The sequence below is a fragment of the Hyperolius riggenbachi genome, chromosome 9 (assembly GCF_040937935.1).
Source record: "Hyperolius riggenbachi isolate aHypRig1 chromosome 9, aHypRig1.pri, whole genome shotgun sequence".
In the NCBI taxonomy this organism is placed as follows: Eukaryota; Metazoa; Chordata; class Amphibia; order Anura; family Hyperoliidae; genus Hyperolius; species Hyperolius riggenbachi.
Genome location: NC_090654.1, coordinates 5,408,109 through 5,424,908, shown reverse-complemented (window position 1 = coordinate 5,424,908; position 16,800 = coordinate 5,408,109). Strand labels below are relative to the sequence as shown.

Sequence of the window (16,800 nt, the reverse complement as noted above, 5' to 3'; positions counted from 1 at the left end):
TGTAACATCATGCAGCTGCTGATTGGTGAGTGTGTAGTGTAACATCGTAGGGCTGCTGATTGGTGAGTGTGTAGTGTAACATCGTAGGGCTGCTGATTGGTGAGTGTGTAGTGTAACATCGTAGGGCTGCTGATTGGTGAGTGTGTAGTGTAACATCGTAGGGCTGCTGATTGGTGAGTGTGTAGTGTAACATCGTACAGCTGCTGATTGGTGAGTGTGTAGTGTAACATCGTACAGCTGCTGATTGGTGAGTGTGCAGTGTAACATTGTGCAGCTGCTGATTGGTGAGTGTGTAGTGTAACATCGTACAGCTGCTGATTGGTGAGTGTGTAGTATAACATCGTAGGGCTGCTGATTGGTGAGTGTGTAGTGTAACATCGTGCAGCTGCTGATTGGTGAGTGTGTGGTGTAACATCGTACAGCTGCTGATTGGTGAGTGTGCAGTGTAACATTGTACAGCTGCTGATTGGTGAATGTGTAGTGTAACATCGTGCAGCTGCTGATTGGTGAGTATGTAGTGTAACATCATGCAGCTGCTGATTGGTGAGTGTGTAGTGTAACATCGTAGGGCTGCTGATTGGTGAGTGTGTAGTGTAACATCGTAGGGCTGCTGATTGGTGAGTGTGTAGTGTAACATCGTAGGGCTGCTGATTGGTGAGTGTGTAGTGTAACATCGTAGGGCTGCTGATTGGTGAGTGTGTAGTGTAACATCGTACAGCTGCTGATTGGTGAGTGTGTAGTGTAACATCGTACAGCTGCTGATTGGTGAGTGTGCAGTGTAACATTGTGCAGCTGCTGATTGGTGAGTGTGTAGTGTAACATTGTGCAGCTGCTGATTGGTGAGTGTGTAGTATAACATCGTAGGGCTGCTGATTGGTGAGTGTGTAGTGTAACATCGTACAGCTGCTGATTGCTGAGTGTGTAGTATAACATCGTACAGCTGCTGATTGGTGAGTGTGTAGTGTAACATTGTACAGCTGCTGATTGGTGAGTGTGTAGTGTAACATTGTACAGCTGCTGATTGGTGAGTGTGTAGTGTAACATCGTACAGCTGCTGATTGGTGAGTGTGTAGTATAACCTCATACAGCTGCTGATTGGTGAGTGTGTAGTGTAACATCATACAGCTGCTGATTGGTGAGTGTGTAGTGTAACATCGTGCAGCTGCTGATTGGTGAGTGGGTAGTGTAACATTGTACAGCTGCTGATTGGTGAGTGTGTAGTATAACATTGTACAGCTGCTGATCGGTGAGTGTGTAGTGTAACATCGTACAGCCGGTGATTTGGTGAGAGTGTAGTATAACATCGTACAGCCGGTGATTTGGTGAGAGTGTAGTATAACATCGTACAGCCGCTGATTAGTGAGTGTGTAGTGTAACATCGTACAGCAGCTGATTGGTGAGTGTGTAGTGTAACATCGTGCAGCTGCTGATTGGTGAGAGTGTAGTGTAACATTGTGCAGCTGCTGATTGGTGAGCGTGTAGTGTAACATCGTACAGCCGCTGATTGGTGAGTGTGTAGTGTAACATCGTAGGGCCGCTGATTGGTGAGTGTGTAGTGTAACATCGTACAGCTGCTGATTGGTGAGTGTGTAGTATAACATCATACAGCTGCTGATTGGTGAGTGTGTAGTGTAACATCGTACAGCTGCTGATTGGTGAGTGTGTAGTGTAACATTGTGCAGCTGCTGATTGGTGTGTGTAGTGTAACATCGTACAGCTGCTGATTGGTGAGTGTGTAGTGTAACATCGTACAGCTGCTGATTGGTGAGTGTGTAGTGTAACATTGTACAGCTGCTGATTGGTGAGTGTGTAGTGTAATATTATACAGCTGCTGATTGGTGAGTGTGTATTGTAACATCGTACAGCTGCTGATTGGTGAGTGTGTAGTATAACATCATACAGCTGCTGATTGGTGAGTGTGTAGTATAACATCGTACAGCTGCTGATTGGTAAGTGTGTAGTGTAACATAGTACAGCAGCTGATTGGTGAGTGTGTAGTGTAACATCATACAGCAGCTGCTGATTGGTGAGTGTGTAGTGTAACATCGTACAGCTGCTGATTGGTGAGTGTGTAGTGTAACATAGTACAGCAGCTGATTGGTGAGTGTGTAGTGTAACATCGTACAGCTGCTGATTGGTGAGTGTGTAGTGTAACATTGTACAGCTGCTGATTGGTGAGTGTGTAGTGTAACATCGTACAGCTGCTGATTGGTGAGTGTAGTATAACATCGTACAGCCGCTGATTAGTGTGTGTAGTGTAACATAGTACAGCTGCTGATTGGTGAGTGTGTAGTGTAACATCGTACAGCAGCTGATTGGTGAGTGTGTAGTATAACATCGTACAGCTGCTGATTGGTGAGTGGGTAGTGTAACATTGTACAGCTGCTGATTGGTGAGTGTGTAGTATAACATTGTACAGCTGCTGATTGGTGAGTGTGTACTGTAACATTGTACAGCTGCTGATTGGTGAGTGTGTAGTGTAACATCGTACAGCTGCTGATTGGTGAGAGTGTAGTGTAACATCGTACAGCTGCTGATTGGTGAGTGTGTAGTGTAACATAGTACAGCTGCTGATTGGTGAGTGTGTAGTGTAACATCATACAGCTGCTGATTGGTGAGTGTGTAGTGTAACATCATACAGCTGCTGATTGGTGAGTGTGTAGTGTAACATCATACAGCTGCTGATTGGTGAGTGTGTAGTGTAACATTGTACAGCAGCTGATTGGTGAGTGTGTAGTATAACATCGTACAGCTGCTGATTGGTGAGTGTGTAGTGTAACATCGTACAGCTGCTGATTGGTGAGTGTGTAGTATACCATTGTGCAGCTGTTGATTGGTGAGTGTGTAGTGTAACATCGTACAGCCGCTGATTGGTGAGTGTAGTATAACATCGTACAGCCACTGATTAGTGAGTGTGTAGTGTAACATAGTACAGCTGCTGATTGGTGAGTGTGTAGTGTAACATCATACAGCTGCTGATTGGTGAGTGTGTAGTGTAACATCGTACAGCAGCTGATTGGTGAGTGTGTAGTATAACATCGTACAGCCGCTGATTAATGTGTGTAGTGTAACATAGTACAGCTGCTGATTGGTGAGTGTGTAGTGTAACATCGTACAGCTGCTGATTGGTGAGTGTGTAGTGTAACATCGTACAGCAGCTGATTGGTGAGTGTGTAGTGTAACATCGTACAGCTGTTGATTGGTGAGTGTGTAGTGTAACATTGTACAGCTGCTGATTGGTGAGTGTGTAGTGTAACATCGTACAGCTGCTGATTGGTGAGTGTGTACTGTAACATCGTGCAGCTGCTGATTGGTGAGTGTGTAGTGTAACATTGTGCAGCTGCTGATTGGTGTGTGTAGTGTAACATTGTGTAGCTGCTGATTGGTGAGTGTGTAGTGTAACATCGTGCAGCTGCTGATTGGTGAGTGTAGTATAACATCGTGCAGCTGCTGATTGGTGAGTGTGTAGTGTAACATCGTACAGCTGCTGATTGGTGAGTGTAGTATAACATCGTACAGCCGCTGATTAGTGTGTGTAGTGTAACATAGTACAGCTGCTGATTGGTGAGTGTGTAGTGTAACATCGTACAGCTGCTGATTGGTGAGTGTGTAGTATAACATCATACAGCTGCTGATTGGTGAGTGTGTAGTGTAACATCGTACAGCTGCTGATTGGTGAGTGTGCAGTGTAACATTGTGCAGCCGCTGATTGGTGAGTGTGTAGTGTAACTTTGTACAGCCGCTGATTGGGGAGTGTGTAGTGTAACATCGTACAGCTGCTGATTGGTGAGTGTGTAGGGTAACATCGTACAGCTGCTGATTGGTGAGTGTGTAGTGTAACATTGTACAGCTGCTGATTGGTGAGTGTGTAGTATAACATTGTGCAGCTGCTGATTGGTGAGTGTGTAGTGTAACATTGTACAGCTGCTGATTAGTGAGTGTGTAGTGTAACATTATACAGCTGCTGATTGGTGAGTGTGTAGTATAACCTCATACAGCTGCTGATTGGTGAGTGTGTAGTCTAACATCGTACAGCTGCTGATTGGTGAGTGTGTAGTGTAACATTGTGCAGCTGTTGATTGGTGAGTGTGTAGTGTAACATAGTACAGCTGCTGATTGGTGAGTGTGTAGTGTAACATCGTACAGCTGCTGATTGGTGAGTGTGTAGTGTAACATCGTACAGCTGCTGATTGGTGAGTGTGTACTGTAAAATCGTACAGCTGCTGATTGGTGAGTGTGTACTGTAACATCGTGCAGCTGCTGATTGGTGAGTGTGTAGTGTAACATTGTGCAGCTGCTGATTGGTGTGTGTAGTGTAACATCGTACAGCTGCTGATTGGTGAGTGTGTAGTATAACATTGTGCAGCTGCTGATTGGTGAGTGTGTAGTATAACATCGTGCAGCTGCTGATTGGTGAGTGTAGTATAACATCGTGCAGCTGCTGATTGGTGAGTGTGTAGTGTAACATCGTGCAGCTGCTGATTGGTGAGTGTAGTATAACATCGTGCAGCTGCTGATTAGTGTGTGTAGTGTAACATAGTACAGCTGCTGATTGGTGAGTGTGTAGTGTAACATCGTACAGCTGCTGATTGGTGAGTGTGTAGTATAACATTGTACAGCTGCTGATCGGTGAGTGTGTAGTGTAACATCGTACAGCTGCTGATTGGTGAGTGTGTAGTGTAACATTGTACAGCTGCTGATTGGTGAGTGTGTAGTATAACATTGTACTGCTGCTGATTGGTGAGTGTGTACTGTAACATTGTACAGCTGCTGATTGGTGAGTGTGTAGTGTAACATCGTACAGCTGCTGATTGGTGAGTGTAGTGTAACATCGTACAGCTGCTGATTGGTGAGAGTGTAGTGTAACATCGTACAGCTGCTGATTGGTGAGTGTGTAGTATAACATCATACAGCTGCTGATTGGTGAGTGTGTAGTGTAACATCATACAGCTGCTGATTGGTGTGTGTAGTGTAACATCGTACAGCTGCTGATTGGTGAGTGTGTAGTATAACATTGTGCAGCTGCTGATTGGTGAGTGTGTAGTGTAACATTGTACAGCCGCTGATTGGGGAGTGTGTAGTGTAACATCGTACAGCTGCTGATTGGTGAGTGTGTAGGGTAACATCGTACAGCTGCTGATTGGTGAGTGTGTAGTGTAACATTGTACAGCTGCTGATTGGTGAGTGTGTAGTATAACATTGTGCAGCTGCTGATTGGTGAGTGTAGTATAACATTGTACAGCTGCTGATTGGTGAGTGTGTAGTGTAACATTGTACAGCTGCTGATTAGTGAGTGTGTAGTGTAACATTATACAGCTGCTGATTGGTGAGTGTGTAGTATAACCTCATACAGCTGCTGATTGGTGAGTGTGTAGTGTAACATTGTGCAGCTGTTGATTGGTGAGTGTGTAGTGTAACATCGTACAGCCGCTGATTAGTGAGTGTGTAGTGTAACATCGTACAGCTGCTGATTGGTGAGTGTGTAGTGTAACATAGTACAGCTGCTGATTGGTGAGTGTGTAGTGTAACATCGTACAGCTGCTGATTGGTGAGTGTGTAGTATAACATCGTACAGCTGCTGATTGGTGAGTGTGTACTGTAACATCGTACAGCTGCTGATTGGTGAGTGTGTACTGTAACATCGTGCAGCTGCTGATTGGTGAGTGTGTAGTGTAACATTGTGCAGCTGCTGATTGGTGTGTGTAGTGTAACATCGTACAGCTGCTGATTGGTGAGTGTGTAGTATAACATCGTGCAGCTGCTGATTGGTGAGTGTAGTATAACATCGTGCAGCTGCTGATTGGTGAGTGTGTAGTGTAACATCGTGCAGCTGCTGATTGGTGAGTGTGTAGTGTAACATCGTACAGCTGCTGATTGGTGAGTGTGTAGTATAACATTGTACAGCTGCTGATCGGTGAGTGTGTAGTGTAACATCGTACAGCTGCTGATTGGTGAGTGTGTAGTGTAACATTGTACAGCTGCTGATTGGTGAGTGTGTAGTATAACATTGTACTGCTGCTGATTGGTGAGTGTGTACTGTAACATTGTACAGCTGCTGATTGGTGAGTGTGTAGTGTAACATCGTACAGCTGCTGATTGGTGAGTGTAGTGTAACATCGTACAGCTGCTGATTGGTGAGAGTGTAGTGTAACATCGTACAGCTGCTGATTGGTGAGTGTGTAGTATAACATCATACAGCTGCTGATTGGTGAGTGTGTAGTGTAACATCATACAGCTGCTGATTGGTGTGTGTAGTGTAACATCGTACAGCTGCTGATTGGTGAGTGTGTAGTATAACATTGTGCAGCTGCTGATTGGTGAGTGTAGTATAACATTGTGCAGCTGCTGATTGGTGAGTGTGTAGTGTAACATTGTACAGCCGCTGATTGGGGAGTGTGTAGTGTAACATCGTACAGCTGCTGATTGGTGAGTGTGTAGGGTAACATTGTACAGCTGCTGATTGGTGAGTGTGTAGGGTAACATTGTACAGCTGCTGATTGGTGAGTGTGTAGGGTAACATCGTGCAGCTGCTGATTGGTGAGTGTAGTATAACATCGTGCAGCTGCTGATTGGTGAGTGTGTAGTGTAACATCGTGCAGCTGCTGATTGGTGAGTGTAGTATAACATCGTGCAGCTGCTGATTGGTGAGTGTGTAGTATAACATCGTACAGCCGCTGATTGGTGAGTGGGTAGTGTAACATTGTACAGCTGCTGATTGGTGAGTGTGTACTGTAACATTGTACAGCTGCTGATTGGTGAGTGTGTAGTGTAACATCGTACAGCTGCTGATTGGTGAGAGTGTAGTGTAACATCGTACAGCTGCTGATTGGTGAGAGTGTAGTGTAACATCGTACAGCTGCTGATTGGTGAGTGTGTAGTATAACATCATACAGCTGCTGATTAGTGAGTGTGTAGTATAACATCATACAGCTGCTGATTGGTGAGTGTGTAGTGTAACATCATACAGCTGCTGATTGGTGAGTGTGTAGTGTAACATCGTACAGCTGCTGATTGGTGAGTGTGTAGTGTAACATCGTACAGCTGCTGATTGGTGAGTGTGTAGTGTAACATCGTACAGCCGCTGATTGGTGAGTGTGTAGTGTAACATTGTGTAGCTGCTGATTGGTGAGTGTGTAGTGTAACATTGTGTAGCTGCTGATTGGTGAGTGTTTAGTATAATATCGTACAGCAGCTGATTGGTGAGTGTGTAGTGTAACATCGTACAGCTGCTGATTGGTGAGTGTGTAGTGTAACATCGTACAGCTGCTGATTGGTGAGTGTGTAGTGTAACATCGTACAGCTGCTGATTGGTGAGTGTGTAGTGTAACATCATACAGCTGCTGATTGGTGAGTGTGTAGTGTAACATCGTACAGCTGCTGATTGGTGAGTGGGTAGTGTAACATTGTACAGCAGCTGATTGGTGAGTGTGCAGTGTAACATCGTACAGCTGCTGATTGGTGAGTGTGTAGTGTAACATCGTACAGCAGCTGATTGGTGAGTGTGTAGTGTAACATCGTACAGCTGCTGATTGGTGAGTGTGTAGTGTAACATCGTACAGCTGCTGATTGGTGAGTGTGTAGTGTAACATCGTGCAGCCGCTGATTGGTGAGTGTGTAGTGTAACATTGTACAGTTGCTGATTGGTGAGTGTGTAGTGTAACATCGTACAGCTGCTGATTGGTGAGTGTGTAGTGTAACATCGTACAGCTGCTGATTGGTGAGTGTAGTGTAACATCGTGCAGCTGTTGATTGGTGAGTGTGTAGTGTAACATCGTACAGCCGCTGATTGGTGAGTGTAGTATAACATCGTACAGCCACTGATTAGTGAGTGTGTAGTGTAACATAGTACAGCTGCTGATTGGTGAGTGTGTAGTGTAACATCATACAGCCGCTGATTGGTGAGTGTGTAGTGTAACATCGTACAGCCGCTGATTAGTGAGTGTGTAGTGTAACATAGTACAGCTGCTGATTGGTGAGTGTGTAGTGTAACATCATACAGCTGCTGATTGGTGAGTGTGTAGTGTAACATCGTACAGCAGCTGATTGGTGAGTGTGTAGTATAACATCGTACAGCCGCTGATTAGTGAGTGTGTAGTGTAACATAGTACAGCTGCTGATTGGTGAGTGTGTAGTGTAACATCGTACAGCTGCTGATTGGTGAGTGTGTAGTGTAACATCGTACAGCTGCTGATTGGTGAGTGTAGTATAACATCGTACAGCCGCTGATTAGTGAGTGTGTAGTGTAACATAGTACAGCTGCTGATTGGTGAGTTTGTAGTGTAACATTGTACAGCTGCTGATTGGTGAGTGTGTAGTGTAACATCGTACAGCTGCTGATTGGTGAGTGTGTACTGTAACATCGTGCAGCTGCTGATTGGTGAGTGTGTAGTGTAACATCATACAGCTGCTGATTGGTGAGTGTGTAGTATAACATCGTACAGCTGCTGATTGGTGAGTGTGTAGTATAACATCGTACAGCTGCTGATTGGTGAGTGTGTAGTGTAACATTGTACAGCTGCTGATTGGTGAGTGTGTAGTGTAACATCGTACAGCTGCTGATTGGTGAGTGTGTACTGTAACATCGTGCAGCTGCTGATTGGTGAGTGTGTAGTGTAACATTGTGCAGCTGCTGATTGGTGTGTGTAGTGTAACATCGTACAGCTGCTGATTGGTGAGTGTGTAGTATAACATTGTGCAGCTGCTGATTGGTGAGTGGGTAGTGTAACATTGTACAGCTGCTGATTGGTGAGTGTGTAGTATAACATTGTACAGCTGCTGATTGGTGAGTGTGTAGTGTAACATTGTACAGCTGCTGATTGGTGAGTGGGTAGTGTAACATTGTACAGCTGCTGATTGGTGAGTGTAGTATAACATCGTGCAGCTGCTGATTGGTGAGTGTGTAGTATAACATCATACAGCTGCTGATTAGTGAGTGTGTAGTGTAACATCGTACAGCTGCTGATTGGTGAGTGTGTAGTGTAACATCGTACAGCTGCTGATTGGTGAGTGTGTCGTATAACATCGTACAGCTGCTGATTGGTTAGTGTGTAGTGTAACATCGTACAGCTGCTGATTGGTGAGTGTGTAGTGTAACATCGTACAGCTGCTGATTGGTGAGTGTGTAGGGTAGCATCGTGCAGCTGCTGATTGGTGAGTGTGTAGTGTAACATTGTACAGCTGCTGATTGGTGAGTGTAGTATAACATCGTGCAGCTGCTGATTGGTGAGTGTGTAGTGTAACATCGTACAGCTGCTGATTGGTGAGTGTGTACATTGTACAGCTGCTGATTGGTGAGTGTGTAGTATAACATCGTACAGCTGCTGATTGGTGAGTGTGTAGTGTAACATTGTACAGCTGCTGATTGGTGAGTGTGTAGTGTAACATCGTACAGCTGCTGATTGGTGAGTGTGTACTGTAACATCGTGCAGCTGCTGATTGGTGAGTGTGTAGTGTAACATTGTACAGTTGCTGATTGGTGAGTGTGTAGTGTAACATCGTACAGCTGCTGATTGGTGAGTGTGTATTGTAACATTATACAGCTGCTGATTGGTGAGTGTGTAGTGTAACATCGTACAGCTGCTGATTGGTGAGTGTGTAGTGTAACATCGTACAGCTGCTGATTGGTGAGTGTGTAGTGTAACATTGTGCAGCTGTTGATTGGTGAGTGTGTAGTGTAACATCGTACAGCCGCTGATTGGTGAGTGTAGTATAACATCGTACAGCCACTGATTAGTGAGTGTGTAGTGTAACATAGTACAGCTGCTGATTGGTGAGTGTGTAGTGTAACATCATACAGCTGCTGATTGGTGAGTGTGTAGTGTAACATCGTACAGCAGCTGATTGGTGAGTGTGTAGTATAACATCGTACAGCCGCTGATTAGTGAGTGTGTAGTGTAACATAGTACAGCTGCTGATTGGTGAGTGTGTAGTGTAACATCATACAGCTGCTGATTGGTGAGTGTGTAGTGTAACATCGTACAGCAGCTGATTGGTGAGTGTGTAGTATAACATCGTACAGCCGCTGATTAGTGAGTGTGTAGTGTAACATAGTACAGCTGCTGATTGGTGAGTGTGTAGTGTAACATCGTACAGCTGCTGATTGGTGAGTGTGTAGTGTAACATCGTACAGCTGCTGATTGGTGAGTGTAGTATAACATCGTACAGCCGCTGATTAGTGAGTGTGTAGTGTAACATAGTACAGCTGCTGATTGGTGAGTGTGTAGTGTAACATTGTACAGCTGCTGATTGGTGAGTGTGTAGTGTAACATCGTACAGCTGCTGATTGGTGAGTGTGTACTGTAACATCGTGCAGCTGCTGATTGGTGAGTGTGTAGTGTAACATCATACAGCTGCTGATTGGTGAGTGTGTAGTATAACATCGTACAGCTGCTGATTGGTGAGTGTGTAGTATAACATCGTACAGCTGCTGATTGGTGAGTGTGTAGTGTAACATCGTACAGCTGCTGATTGGTGAGTGTGTACTGTAACATCGTGCAGCTGCTGATTGGTGAGTGTGTAGTGTAACATTGTACAGCTGCTGATTGGTGAGTGTGTAGTGTAACATCGTACAGCTGCTGATTGGTGAGTGTGTACTGTAACATCGTGCAGCTGCTGATTGGTGAGTGTGTACTGTAACATCGTACAGCTGCTGATTGGTGAGTGTGTAGTGTAACATTGTACAGCTGCTGATTGGTGAGTGGGTAGTGTAACATTGTACAGCTGCTGATTGGTGAGTGTAGTATAACATCGTGCAGCTGCTGATTGGTGAGTGTGTAGTATAACATCATACAGCTGCTGATTGGTGAGTGTGTAGTGTAACATCGTGCAGCTGCTGATTGGTGAGTGTGCAGTGTAACATCGTGCAGCTGCTGATTGGTGAGTGTGTAGTATAACATTGTGCAGCTGCTGATTGGTGAGTGTGTAGTATAACATTGTACAGCTGCTGATTGGTGAGTGTGTAGTGTAACATCGTACAGCTGCTGATTGGTGAGTGTGTAGTGTAACATCGTACAGCTGCTGATTGGTGAGTGTAGTATAACATCGTACAGCCGCTGATTAGTGAGTGTGTAGTGTAACATAGTACAGCTGCTGATTGGTGAGTGTGTAGTGTAACATCGTACAGCTGCTGATTGGTGAGTGTGTAGTGTAACATCGTGCAGCTGCTGATTGGTGAGTGGGTAGTGTAACATCGTAGGGCCGCTGATTGGTGAGTGTGTAGTGTAACATCGTACAGCTGCTGATTGGTGAGTGTGTAGTGTAACATTGTGCAGCTGCTGATTGGTGAGTGTGTAGTGTAACATTGTGCAGCTGCTGATTGGTGAGTGTGTAGTATATCGTACAGCTGCTGATTGGTGAGAGTGTAGTGTAACATTGTGCAGCTGCTGATTGGTGAGTGTGTAGTATATCGTACAGCTGCTGATTGGTGAGTGTGTAGTGTAACATCGTACAGCTGCTGATTGGTGAGTGTGTAGTGTAACATCGTACAGCTGCTGATTGGTGAGTGTGTAGTGTAACATTTTACAGCTGCTGATTGGGGAGTGTGTAGTGTAACATAGTACAGCTGCTGATTGGTGAGTGTGTAGTGTAACATCGTACAGCTGCTGATTGGGGAGTGTGTAGTGTAACATAGTACAGCTGCTGATTGGTGAGTGTGTAGTGTAACATCGTACAGCTGCTGATTGGTGAGTGTGTAGTGTAACATTTTACAGCTGCTGATTGGGGAGTGTGTAGTGTAACATAGTACAGCTGCTGATTGGTGAGTGTGTAGTGTAACATCGTACAGCTGCTGATTGGTGAGAGTGTAGTGTAACATCGTACAGCTGCTGATTGGTGAGTGTGTAGTGTAACATCGTACAGCTGCTGATTGGTGAGTGTGTAGTATAACATTGTGCAGCTGCTGATTGGGGAGTGTGTAGTGTAACATAGTACAGCTGCTGATTGGTGAGTGTGTAGTGTAACATCGTACAGCTGCTGATTGGTGAGTGTAGTATAACATCGTACAGCCGCTGATTAGTGAGTGTGTAGTGTAACATAGTACAGCTGCTGATTGGTGAGTGTGTAGTGTAACATTGTACAGCTGCTGATTGGTGAGTGTGTAGTGTAACATCGTACAGCTGCTGATTGGTGAGTGTGTACTGTAACATCGTGCAGCTGCTGATTGGTGAGTGTGTAGTGTAACATCATACAGCTGCTGATTGGTGAGTGTGTAGTATAACATCGTACAGCTGCTGATTGGTGAGTGTGTAGTATAACATCGTACAGCTGCTGATTGGTGAGTGTGTAGTGTAACATTGTACAGCTGCTGATTGGTGAGTGTGTAGTGTAACATCGTACAGCTGCTGATTGGTGAGTGTGTACTGTAACATCGTGCAGCTGCTGATTGGTGAGTGTGTAGTGTAACATTGTGCAGCTGCTGATTGGTGTGTGTAGTGTAACATCGTACAGCTGCTGATTGGTGAGTGTGTAGTATAACATTGTGCAGCTGCTGATTGGTGAGTGGGTAGTGTAACATTGTGCAGCTGCTGATTGGTGAGTGTGTAGTGTAACATTGTGCAGCTGCTGATTGGTGAGTGTGTAGTATATCGTACAGCTGCTGATTGGTGAGAGTGTAGTGTAACATTGTGCAGCTGCTGATTGGTGAGTGTGTAGTATATCGTACAGCTGCTGATTGGTGAGTGTGTAGTGTAACATCGTACAGCTGCTGATTGGTGAGTGTGTAGGGTAGCATCGTGCAGCTGCTGATTGGTGAGTGTGTAGTGTAACATTGTACAGCTGCTGATTGGTGAGTGTAGTATAACATCGTGCAGCTGCTGATTGGTGAGTGTGTAGTGTAACATCGTACAGCTGCTGATTGGTGAGTGTGTACATTGTACAGCTGCTGATTGGTGAGTGTGTAGTATAACATCGTACAGCTGCTGATTGGTGAGTGTGTAGTGTAACATCGTACAGCTGCTGATTGGTGAGTGTGTAGTGTAACATTGTACAGCTGCTGATTGGTGAGTGTGTAGTGTAACATCGTACAGCTGCTGATTGGTGAGTGTGTACTGTAACATCGTGCAGCTGCTGATTGGTGAGTGTGTAGTGTAACATTGTACAGTTGCTGATTGGTGAGTGTGTAGTGTAACATTGTACAGCTGCTGATTAGTGAGTGTGTATTGTAACATTATACAGCTGCTGATTGGTGAGTGTGTAGTGTAACATCGTACAGCTGCTGATTGGTGAGTGTGTAGTGTAACATCGTACAGCTGCTGATTGGTGAGTGTGTAGTGTAACATCGTACAGCTGCTGATTGGTGAGTGTGTAGTGTAACATTGTGCAGCTGTTGATTGGTGAGTGTGTAGTGTAACATCGTACAGCCGCTGATTGGTGAGTGTAGTATAACATCGTACAGCCACTGATTAGTGAGTGTGTAGTGTAACATAGTACAGCTGCTGATTGGTGAGTGTGTAGTGTAACATCATACAGCTGCTGATTGGTGAGTGTGTAGTGTAACATCGTACAGCAGCTGATTGGTGAGTGTGTAGTATAACATCGTACAGCCGCTGATTAGTGAGTGTGTAGTGTAACATAGTACAGCTGCTGATTGGTGAGTGTGTAGTGTAACATCATACAGCTGCTGATTGGTGAGTGTGTAGTGTAACATCGTACAGCAGCTGATTGGTGAGTGTGTAGTATAACATCGTACAGCCGCTGATTAGTGAGTGTGTAGTGTAACATAGTACAGCTGCTGATTGGTGAGTGTGTAGTGTAACATCATACAGCTGCTGATTGGTGAGTGTGTAGTGTAACATCGTACAGCAGCTGATTGGTGAGTGTGTAGTATAACATCGTACAGCCGCTGATTAGTGAGTGTGTAGTGTAACATAGTACAGCTGCTGATTGGTGAGTGTGTAGTGTAACATCGTACAGCTGCTGATTGGTGAGTGTGTAGTGTAACATCGTACAGCTGCTGATTGGTGAGTGTAGTATAACATCGTACAGCCGCTGATTAGTGAGTGTGTAGTGTAACATAGTACAGCTGCTGATTGGTGAGTGTGTAGTGTAACATTGTACAGCTGCTGATTGGTGAGTGTGTAGTGTAACATCGTACAGCTGCTGATTGGTGAGTGTGTACTGTAACATCGTGCAGCTGCTGATTGGTGAGTGTGTAGTGTAACATCATACAGCTGCTGATTGGTGAGTGTGTAGTGTAACATTGTACAGCTGCTGATTGGTGAGTGTGTAGTGTAACATCGTACAGCTGCTGATTGGTGAGTGTGTACTGTAACATCGTGCAGCTGCTGATTGGTGAGTGTGTACTGTAACATCGTGCAGCTGCTGATTGGTGAGTGTGTAGTGTAACATTGTGCAGCTGCTGATTGGTGTGTGTAGTGTAACATCGTACAGCTGCTGATTGGTGAGAGTGTAGTGTAACATCGTACAGCTGCTGATTGGTGAGAGTGTAGTGTAACATAGTACAGCTGCTGATTGGTGAGTGTGTAGTGTAACATCGTACAGCTGCTGATTGGTGAGAGTGTAGTGTAACATCGTACAGCTGCTGATTGGTGAGTGTGTAGTGTAACATCGTACAGCTGCTGATTGGTGAGTGTGTAGTATAACATTGTACAGCTGCTGATTGGTGAGAGTGTAGTGTAACATCGTACAGCTGCTGATTGGTGAGTGGGTAGTGTAACATTGTACAGCTGCTGATTGGTGAGTGTGTAGTATAACATTGTACAGCTGCTGATTGGTGAGTGTGTAGTGTAACATCATACAGCTGCTGATTGAGTGTGTAGTGTAACATCGTACAGCTGCTGATTGGTGAGTGTGTACATTGTACAGCTGCTGATTGGTGAGTGTGTAGTGTAACATCATACAGCTGCTGATTGGTGAGTGTGTAGTGTAACATCGTACAGCTGCTGATTGGTGAGTGTGTAGTGTAACATCGTACAGCTGCTGATTGGTGAGTGTGTAGGGTAGCATCGTGCAGCTGCTGATTGGTGAGTGTGTAGTGTAACATTGTACAGCTGCTGATTGGTGAGTGTAGTATAACATCGTGCAGCTGCTGATTGGTGAGTGTGTAGTATAACATCATACAGCTGCTGATTAGTGAGTGTGTAGTGTAACATCGTGCAGCTGCTGATTGGTGAGTGTGTAGTATAACATTGTGCAGCTGCTGATTGGTGAGTGTGTAGTATAACATTGTACAGCTGCTGATTGGTGAGTGTGTAGTGTAACATCGTACAGCTGCTGATTGGTGAGTGTGTAGTATAACATTGTACAGCTGCTGATTGGTGAGTGTGTAGTGTAACATCGTGCAGCTGCTGATTGGTGAGTGGGTAGTGTAACATCGTAGGGCCGCTGATTGGTGAGTGTGTAGTGTAACATCGTACAGCTGCTGATTGGTGAGTGTGTAGTGTAACATTGTGCAGCTGCTGATTGGTGAGTGTGTAGTGTAACATTGTGCAGCTGCTGATTGGTGAGTGTGTAGTATATCGTACAGCTGCTGATTGGTGAGAGTGTAGTGTAACATTGTGCAGCTGCTGATTGGTGAGTGTGTAGTATATCGTACAGCTGCTGATTGGTGAGTGTGTAGTGTAACATCGTACAGCTGCTGATTGGTGAGTGTGTAGTGTAACATCGTACAGCTGCTGATTGGTGAGTGTGTAGTGTAACATTTTACAGCTGCTGATTGGGGAGTGTGTAGTGTAACATAGTACAGCTGCTGATTGGTGAGTGTGTAGTGTAACATCGTACAGCTGCTGATTGGGGAGTGTGTAGTGTAACATAGTACAGCTGCTGATTGGTGAGTGTGTAGTGTAACATCGTACAGCTGCTGATTGGTGAGTGTGTAGTGTAACATTTTACAGCTGCTGATTGGGGAGTGTGTAGTGTAACATAGTACAGCTGCTGATTGGTGAGTGTGTAGTGTAACATCGTACAGCTGCTGATTGGTGAGAGTGTAGTGTAACATCGTACAGCTGCTGATTGGTGAGTGTGTAGTGTAACATCGTACAGCTGCTGATTGGTGAGTGTGTAGTATAACATTGTGCAGCTGCTGCTTGGTGAGTGGGTAGTGTAACATTGTACAGCTGCTGATTGGTGAGTGTGTAGTATAACATTGTACAGCTGCTGATTGGTGAGTGTGTAGTGTAACATCGTACAGCTGCTGATTGGTGAGTGTGTCGTATAACATCGTACAGCTGCTGATTGGTGAGTGTGTCGTATAACATCGTACAGCTGCTGATTGGTTAGTGTGTAGTGTAACATCGTACAGCTGCTGATTGGTGAGTGTGTAGTGTAACATTGTACAGCTGCTGATTGGTTAGTGTGTAGTGTAACATCGTACAGCTGCTGATTGGTGAGTGTGTAGTGTAACATTGTACAGCTGCTGATTGGTGAGTGGGTAGTGTAACATTGTACAGCTGCTGATTGGTGAGTGTGTAGTATAACATTGTGCAGCTGCTGATTGGTGAGTGGGTAGTGTAACATTGTACAGCTGCTGATTGGTGAGTGTGTAGTATAACATTGTACAGCTGCTGATTGGTGAGTGTGTAGTGTAACATCGTACAGCTGCTGATTGGTGAGTGTGTCGTATAACATCGTACAGCTGCTGATTGGTGAGTGTGTCGTATAACATCGTACAGCTGCTGATTGGTGAGTGTGTCGTATAACATCGTACAGCTGCTGATTGGTGAGTGTGTAGTGTAATATTGTACAGCTGCTGATTGGTGAGTGTGTAGTGTAACATTGTACAGCTGCTGATTGGTGAGTGTGTAGTGTAACATTGTACAGCTGCTGATTGGTGAGTGTGTAGTGTAA

General features: G+C 44.9%; 1 protein-coding gene across 1 annotated transcript in view; it reads left to right on the top strand.

The window, feature by feature from the left end:
• The window catches only part of RAB43 (RAB43, member RAS oncogene family), a 56,014-nt gene that overhangs the window by 17,619 nt on the left and 21,595 nt on the right, over positions 1–16,800 (top strand). The gene's annotated exons all lie outside the window — the stretch shown is intronic.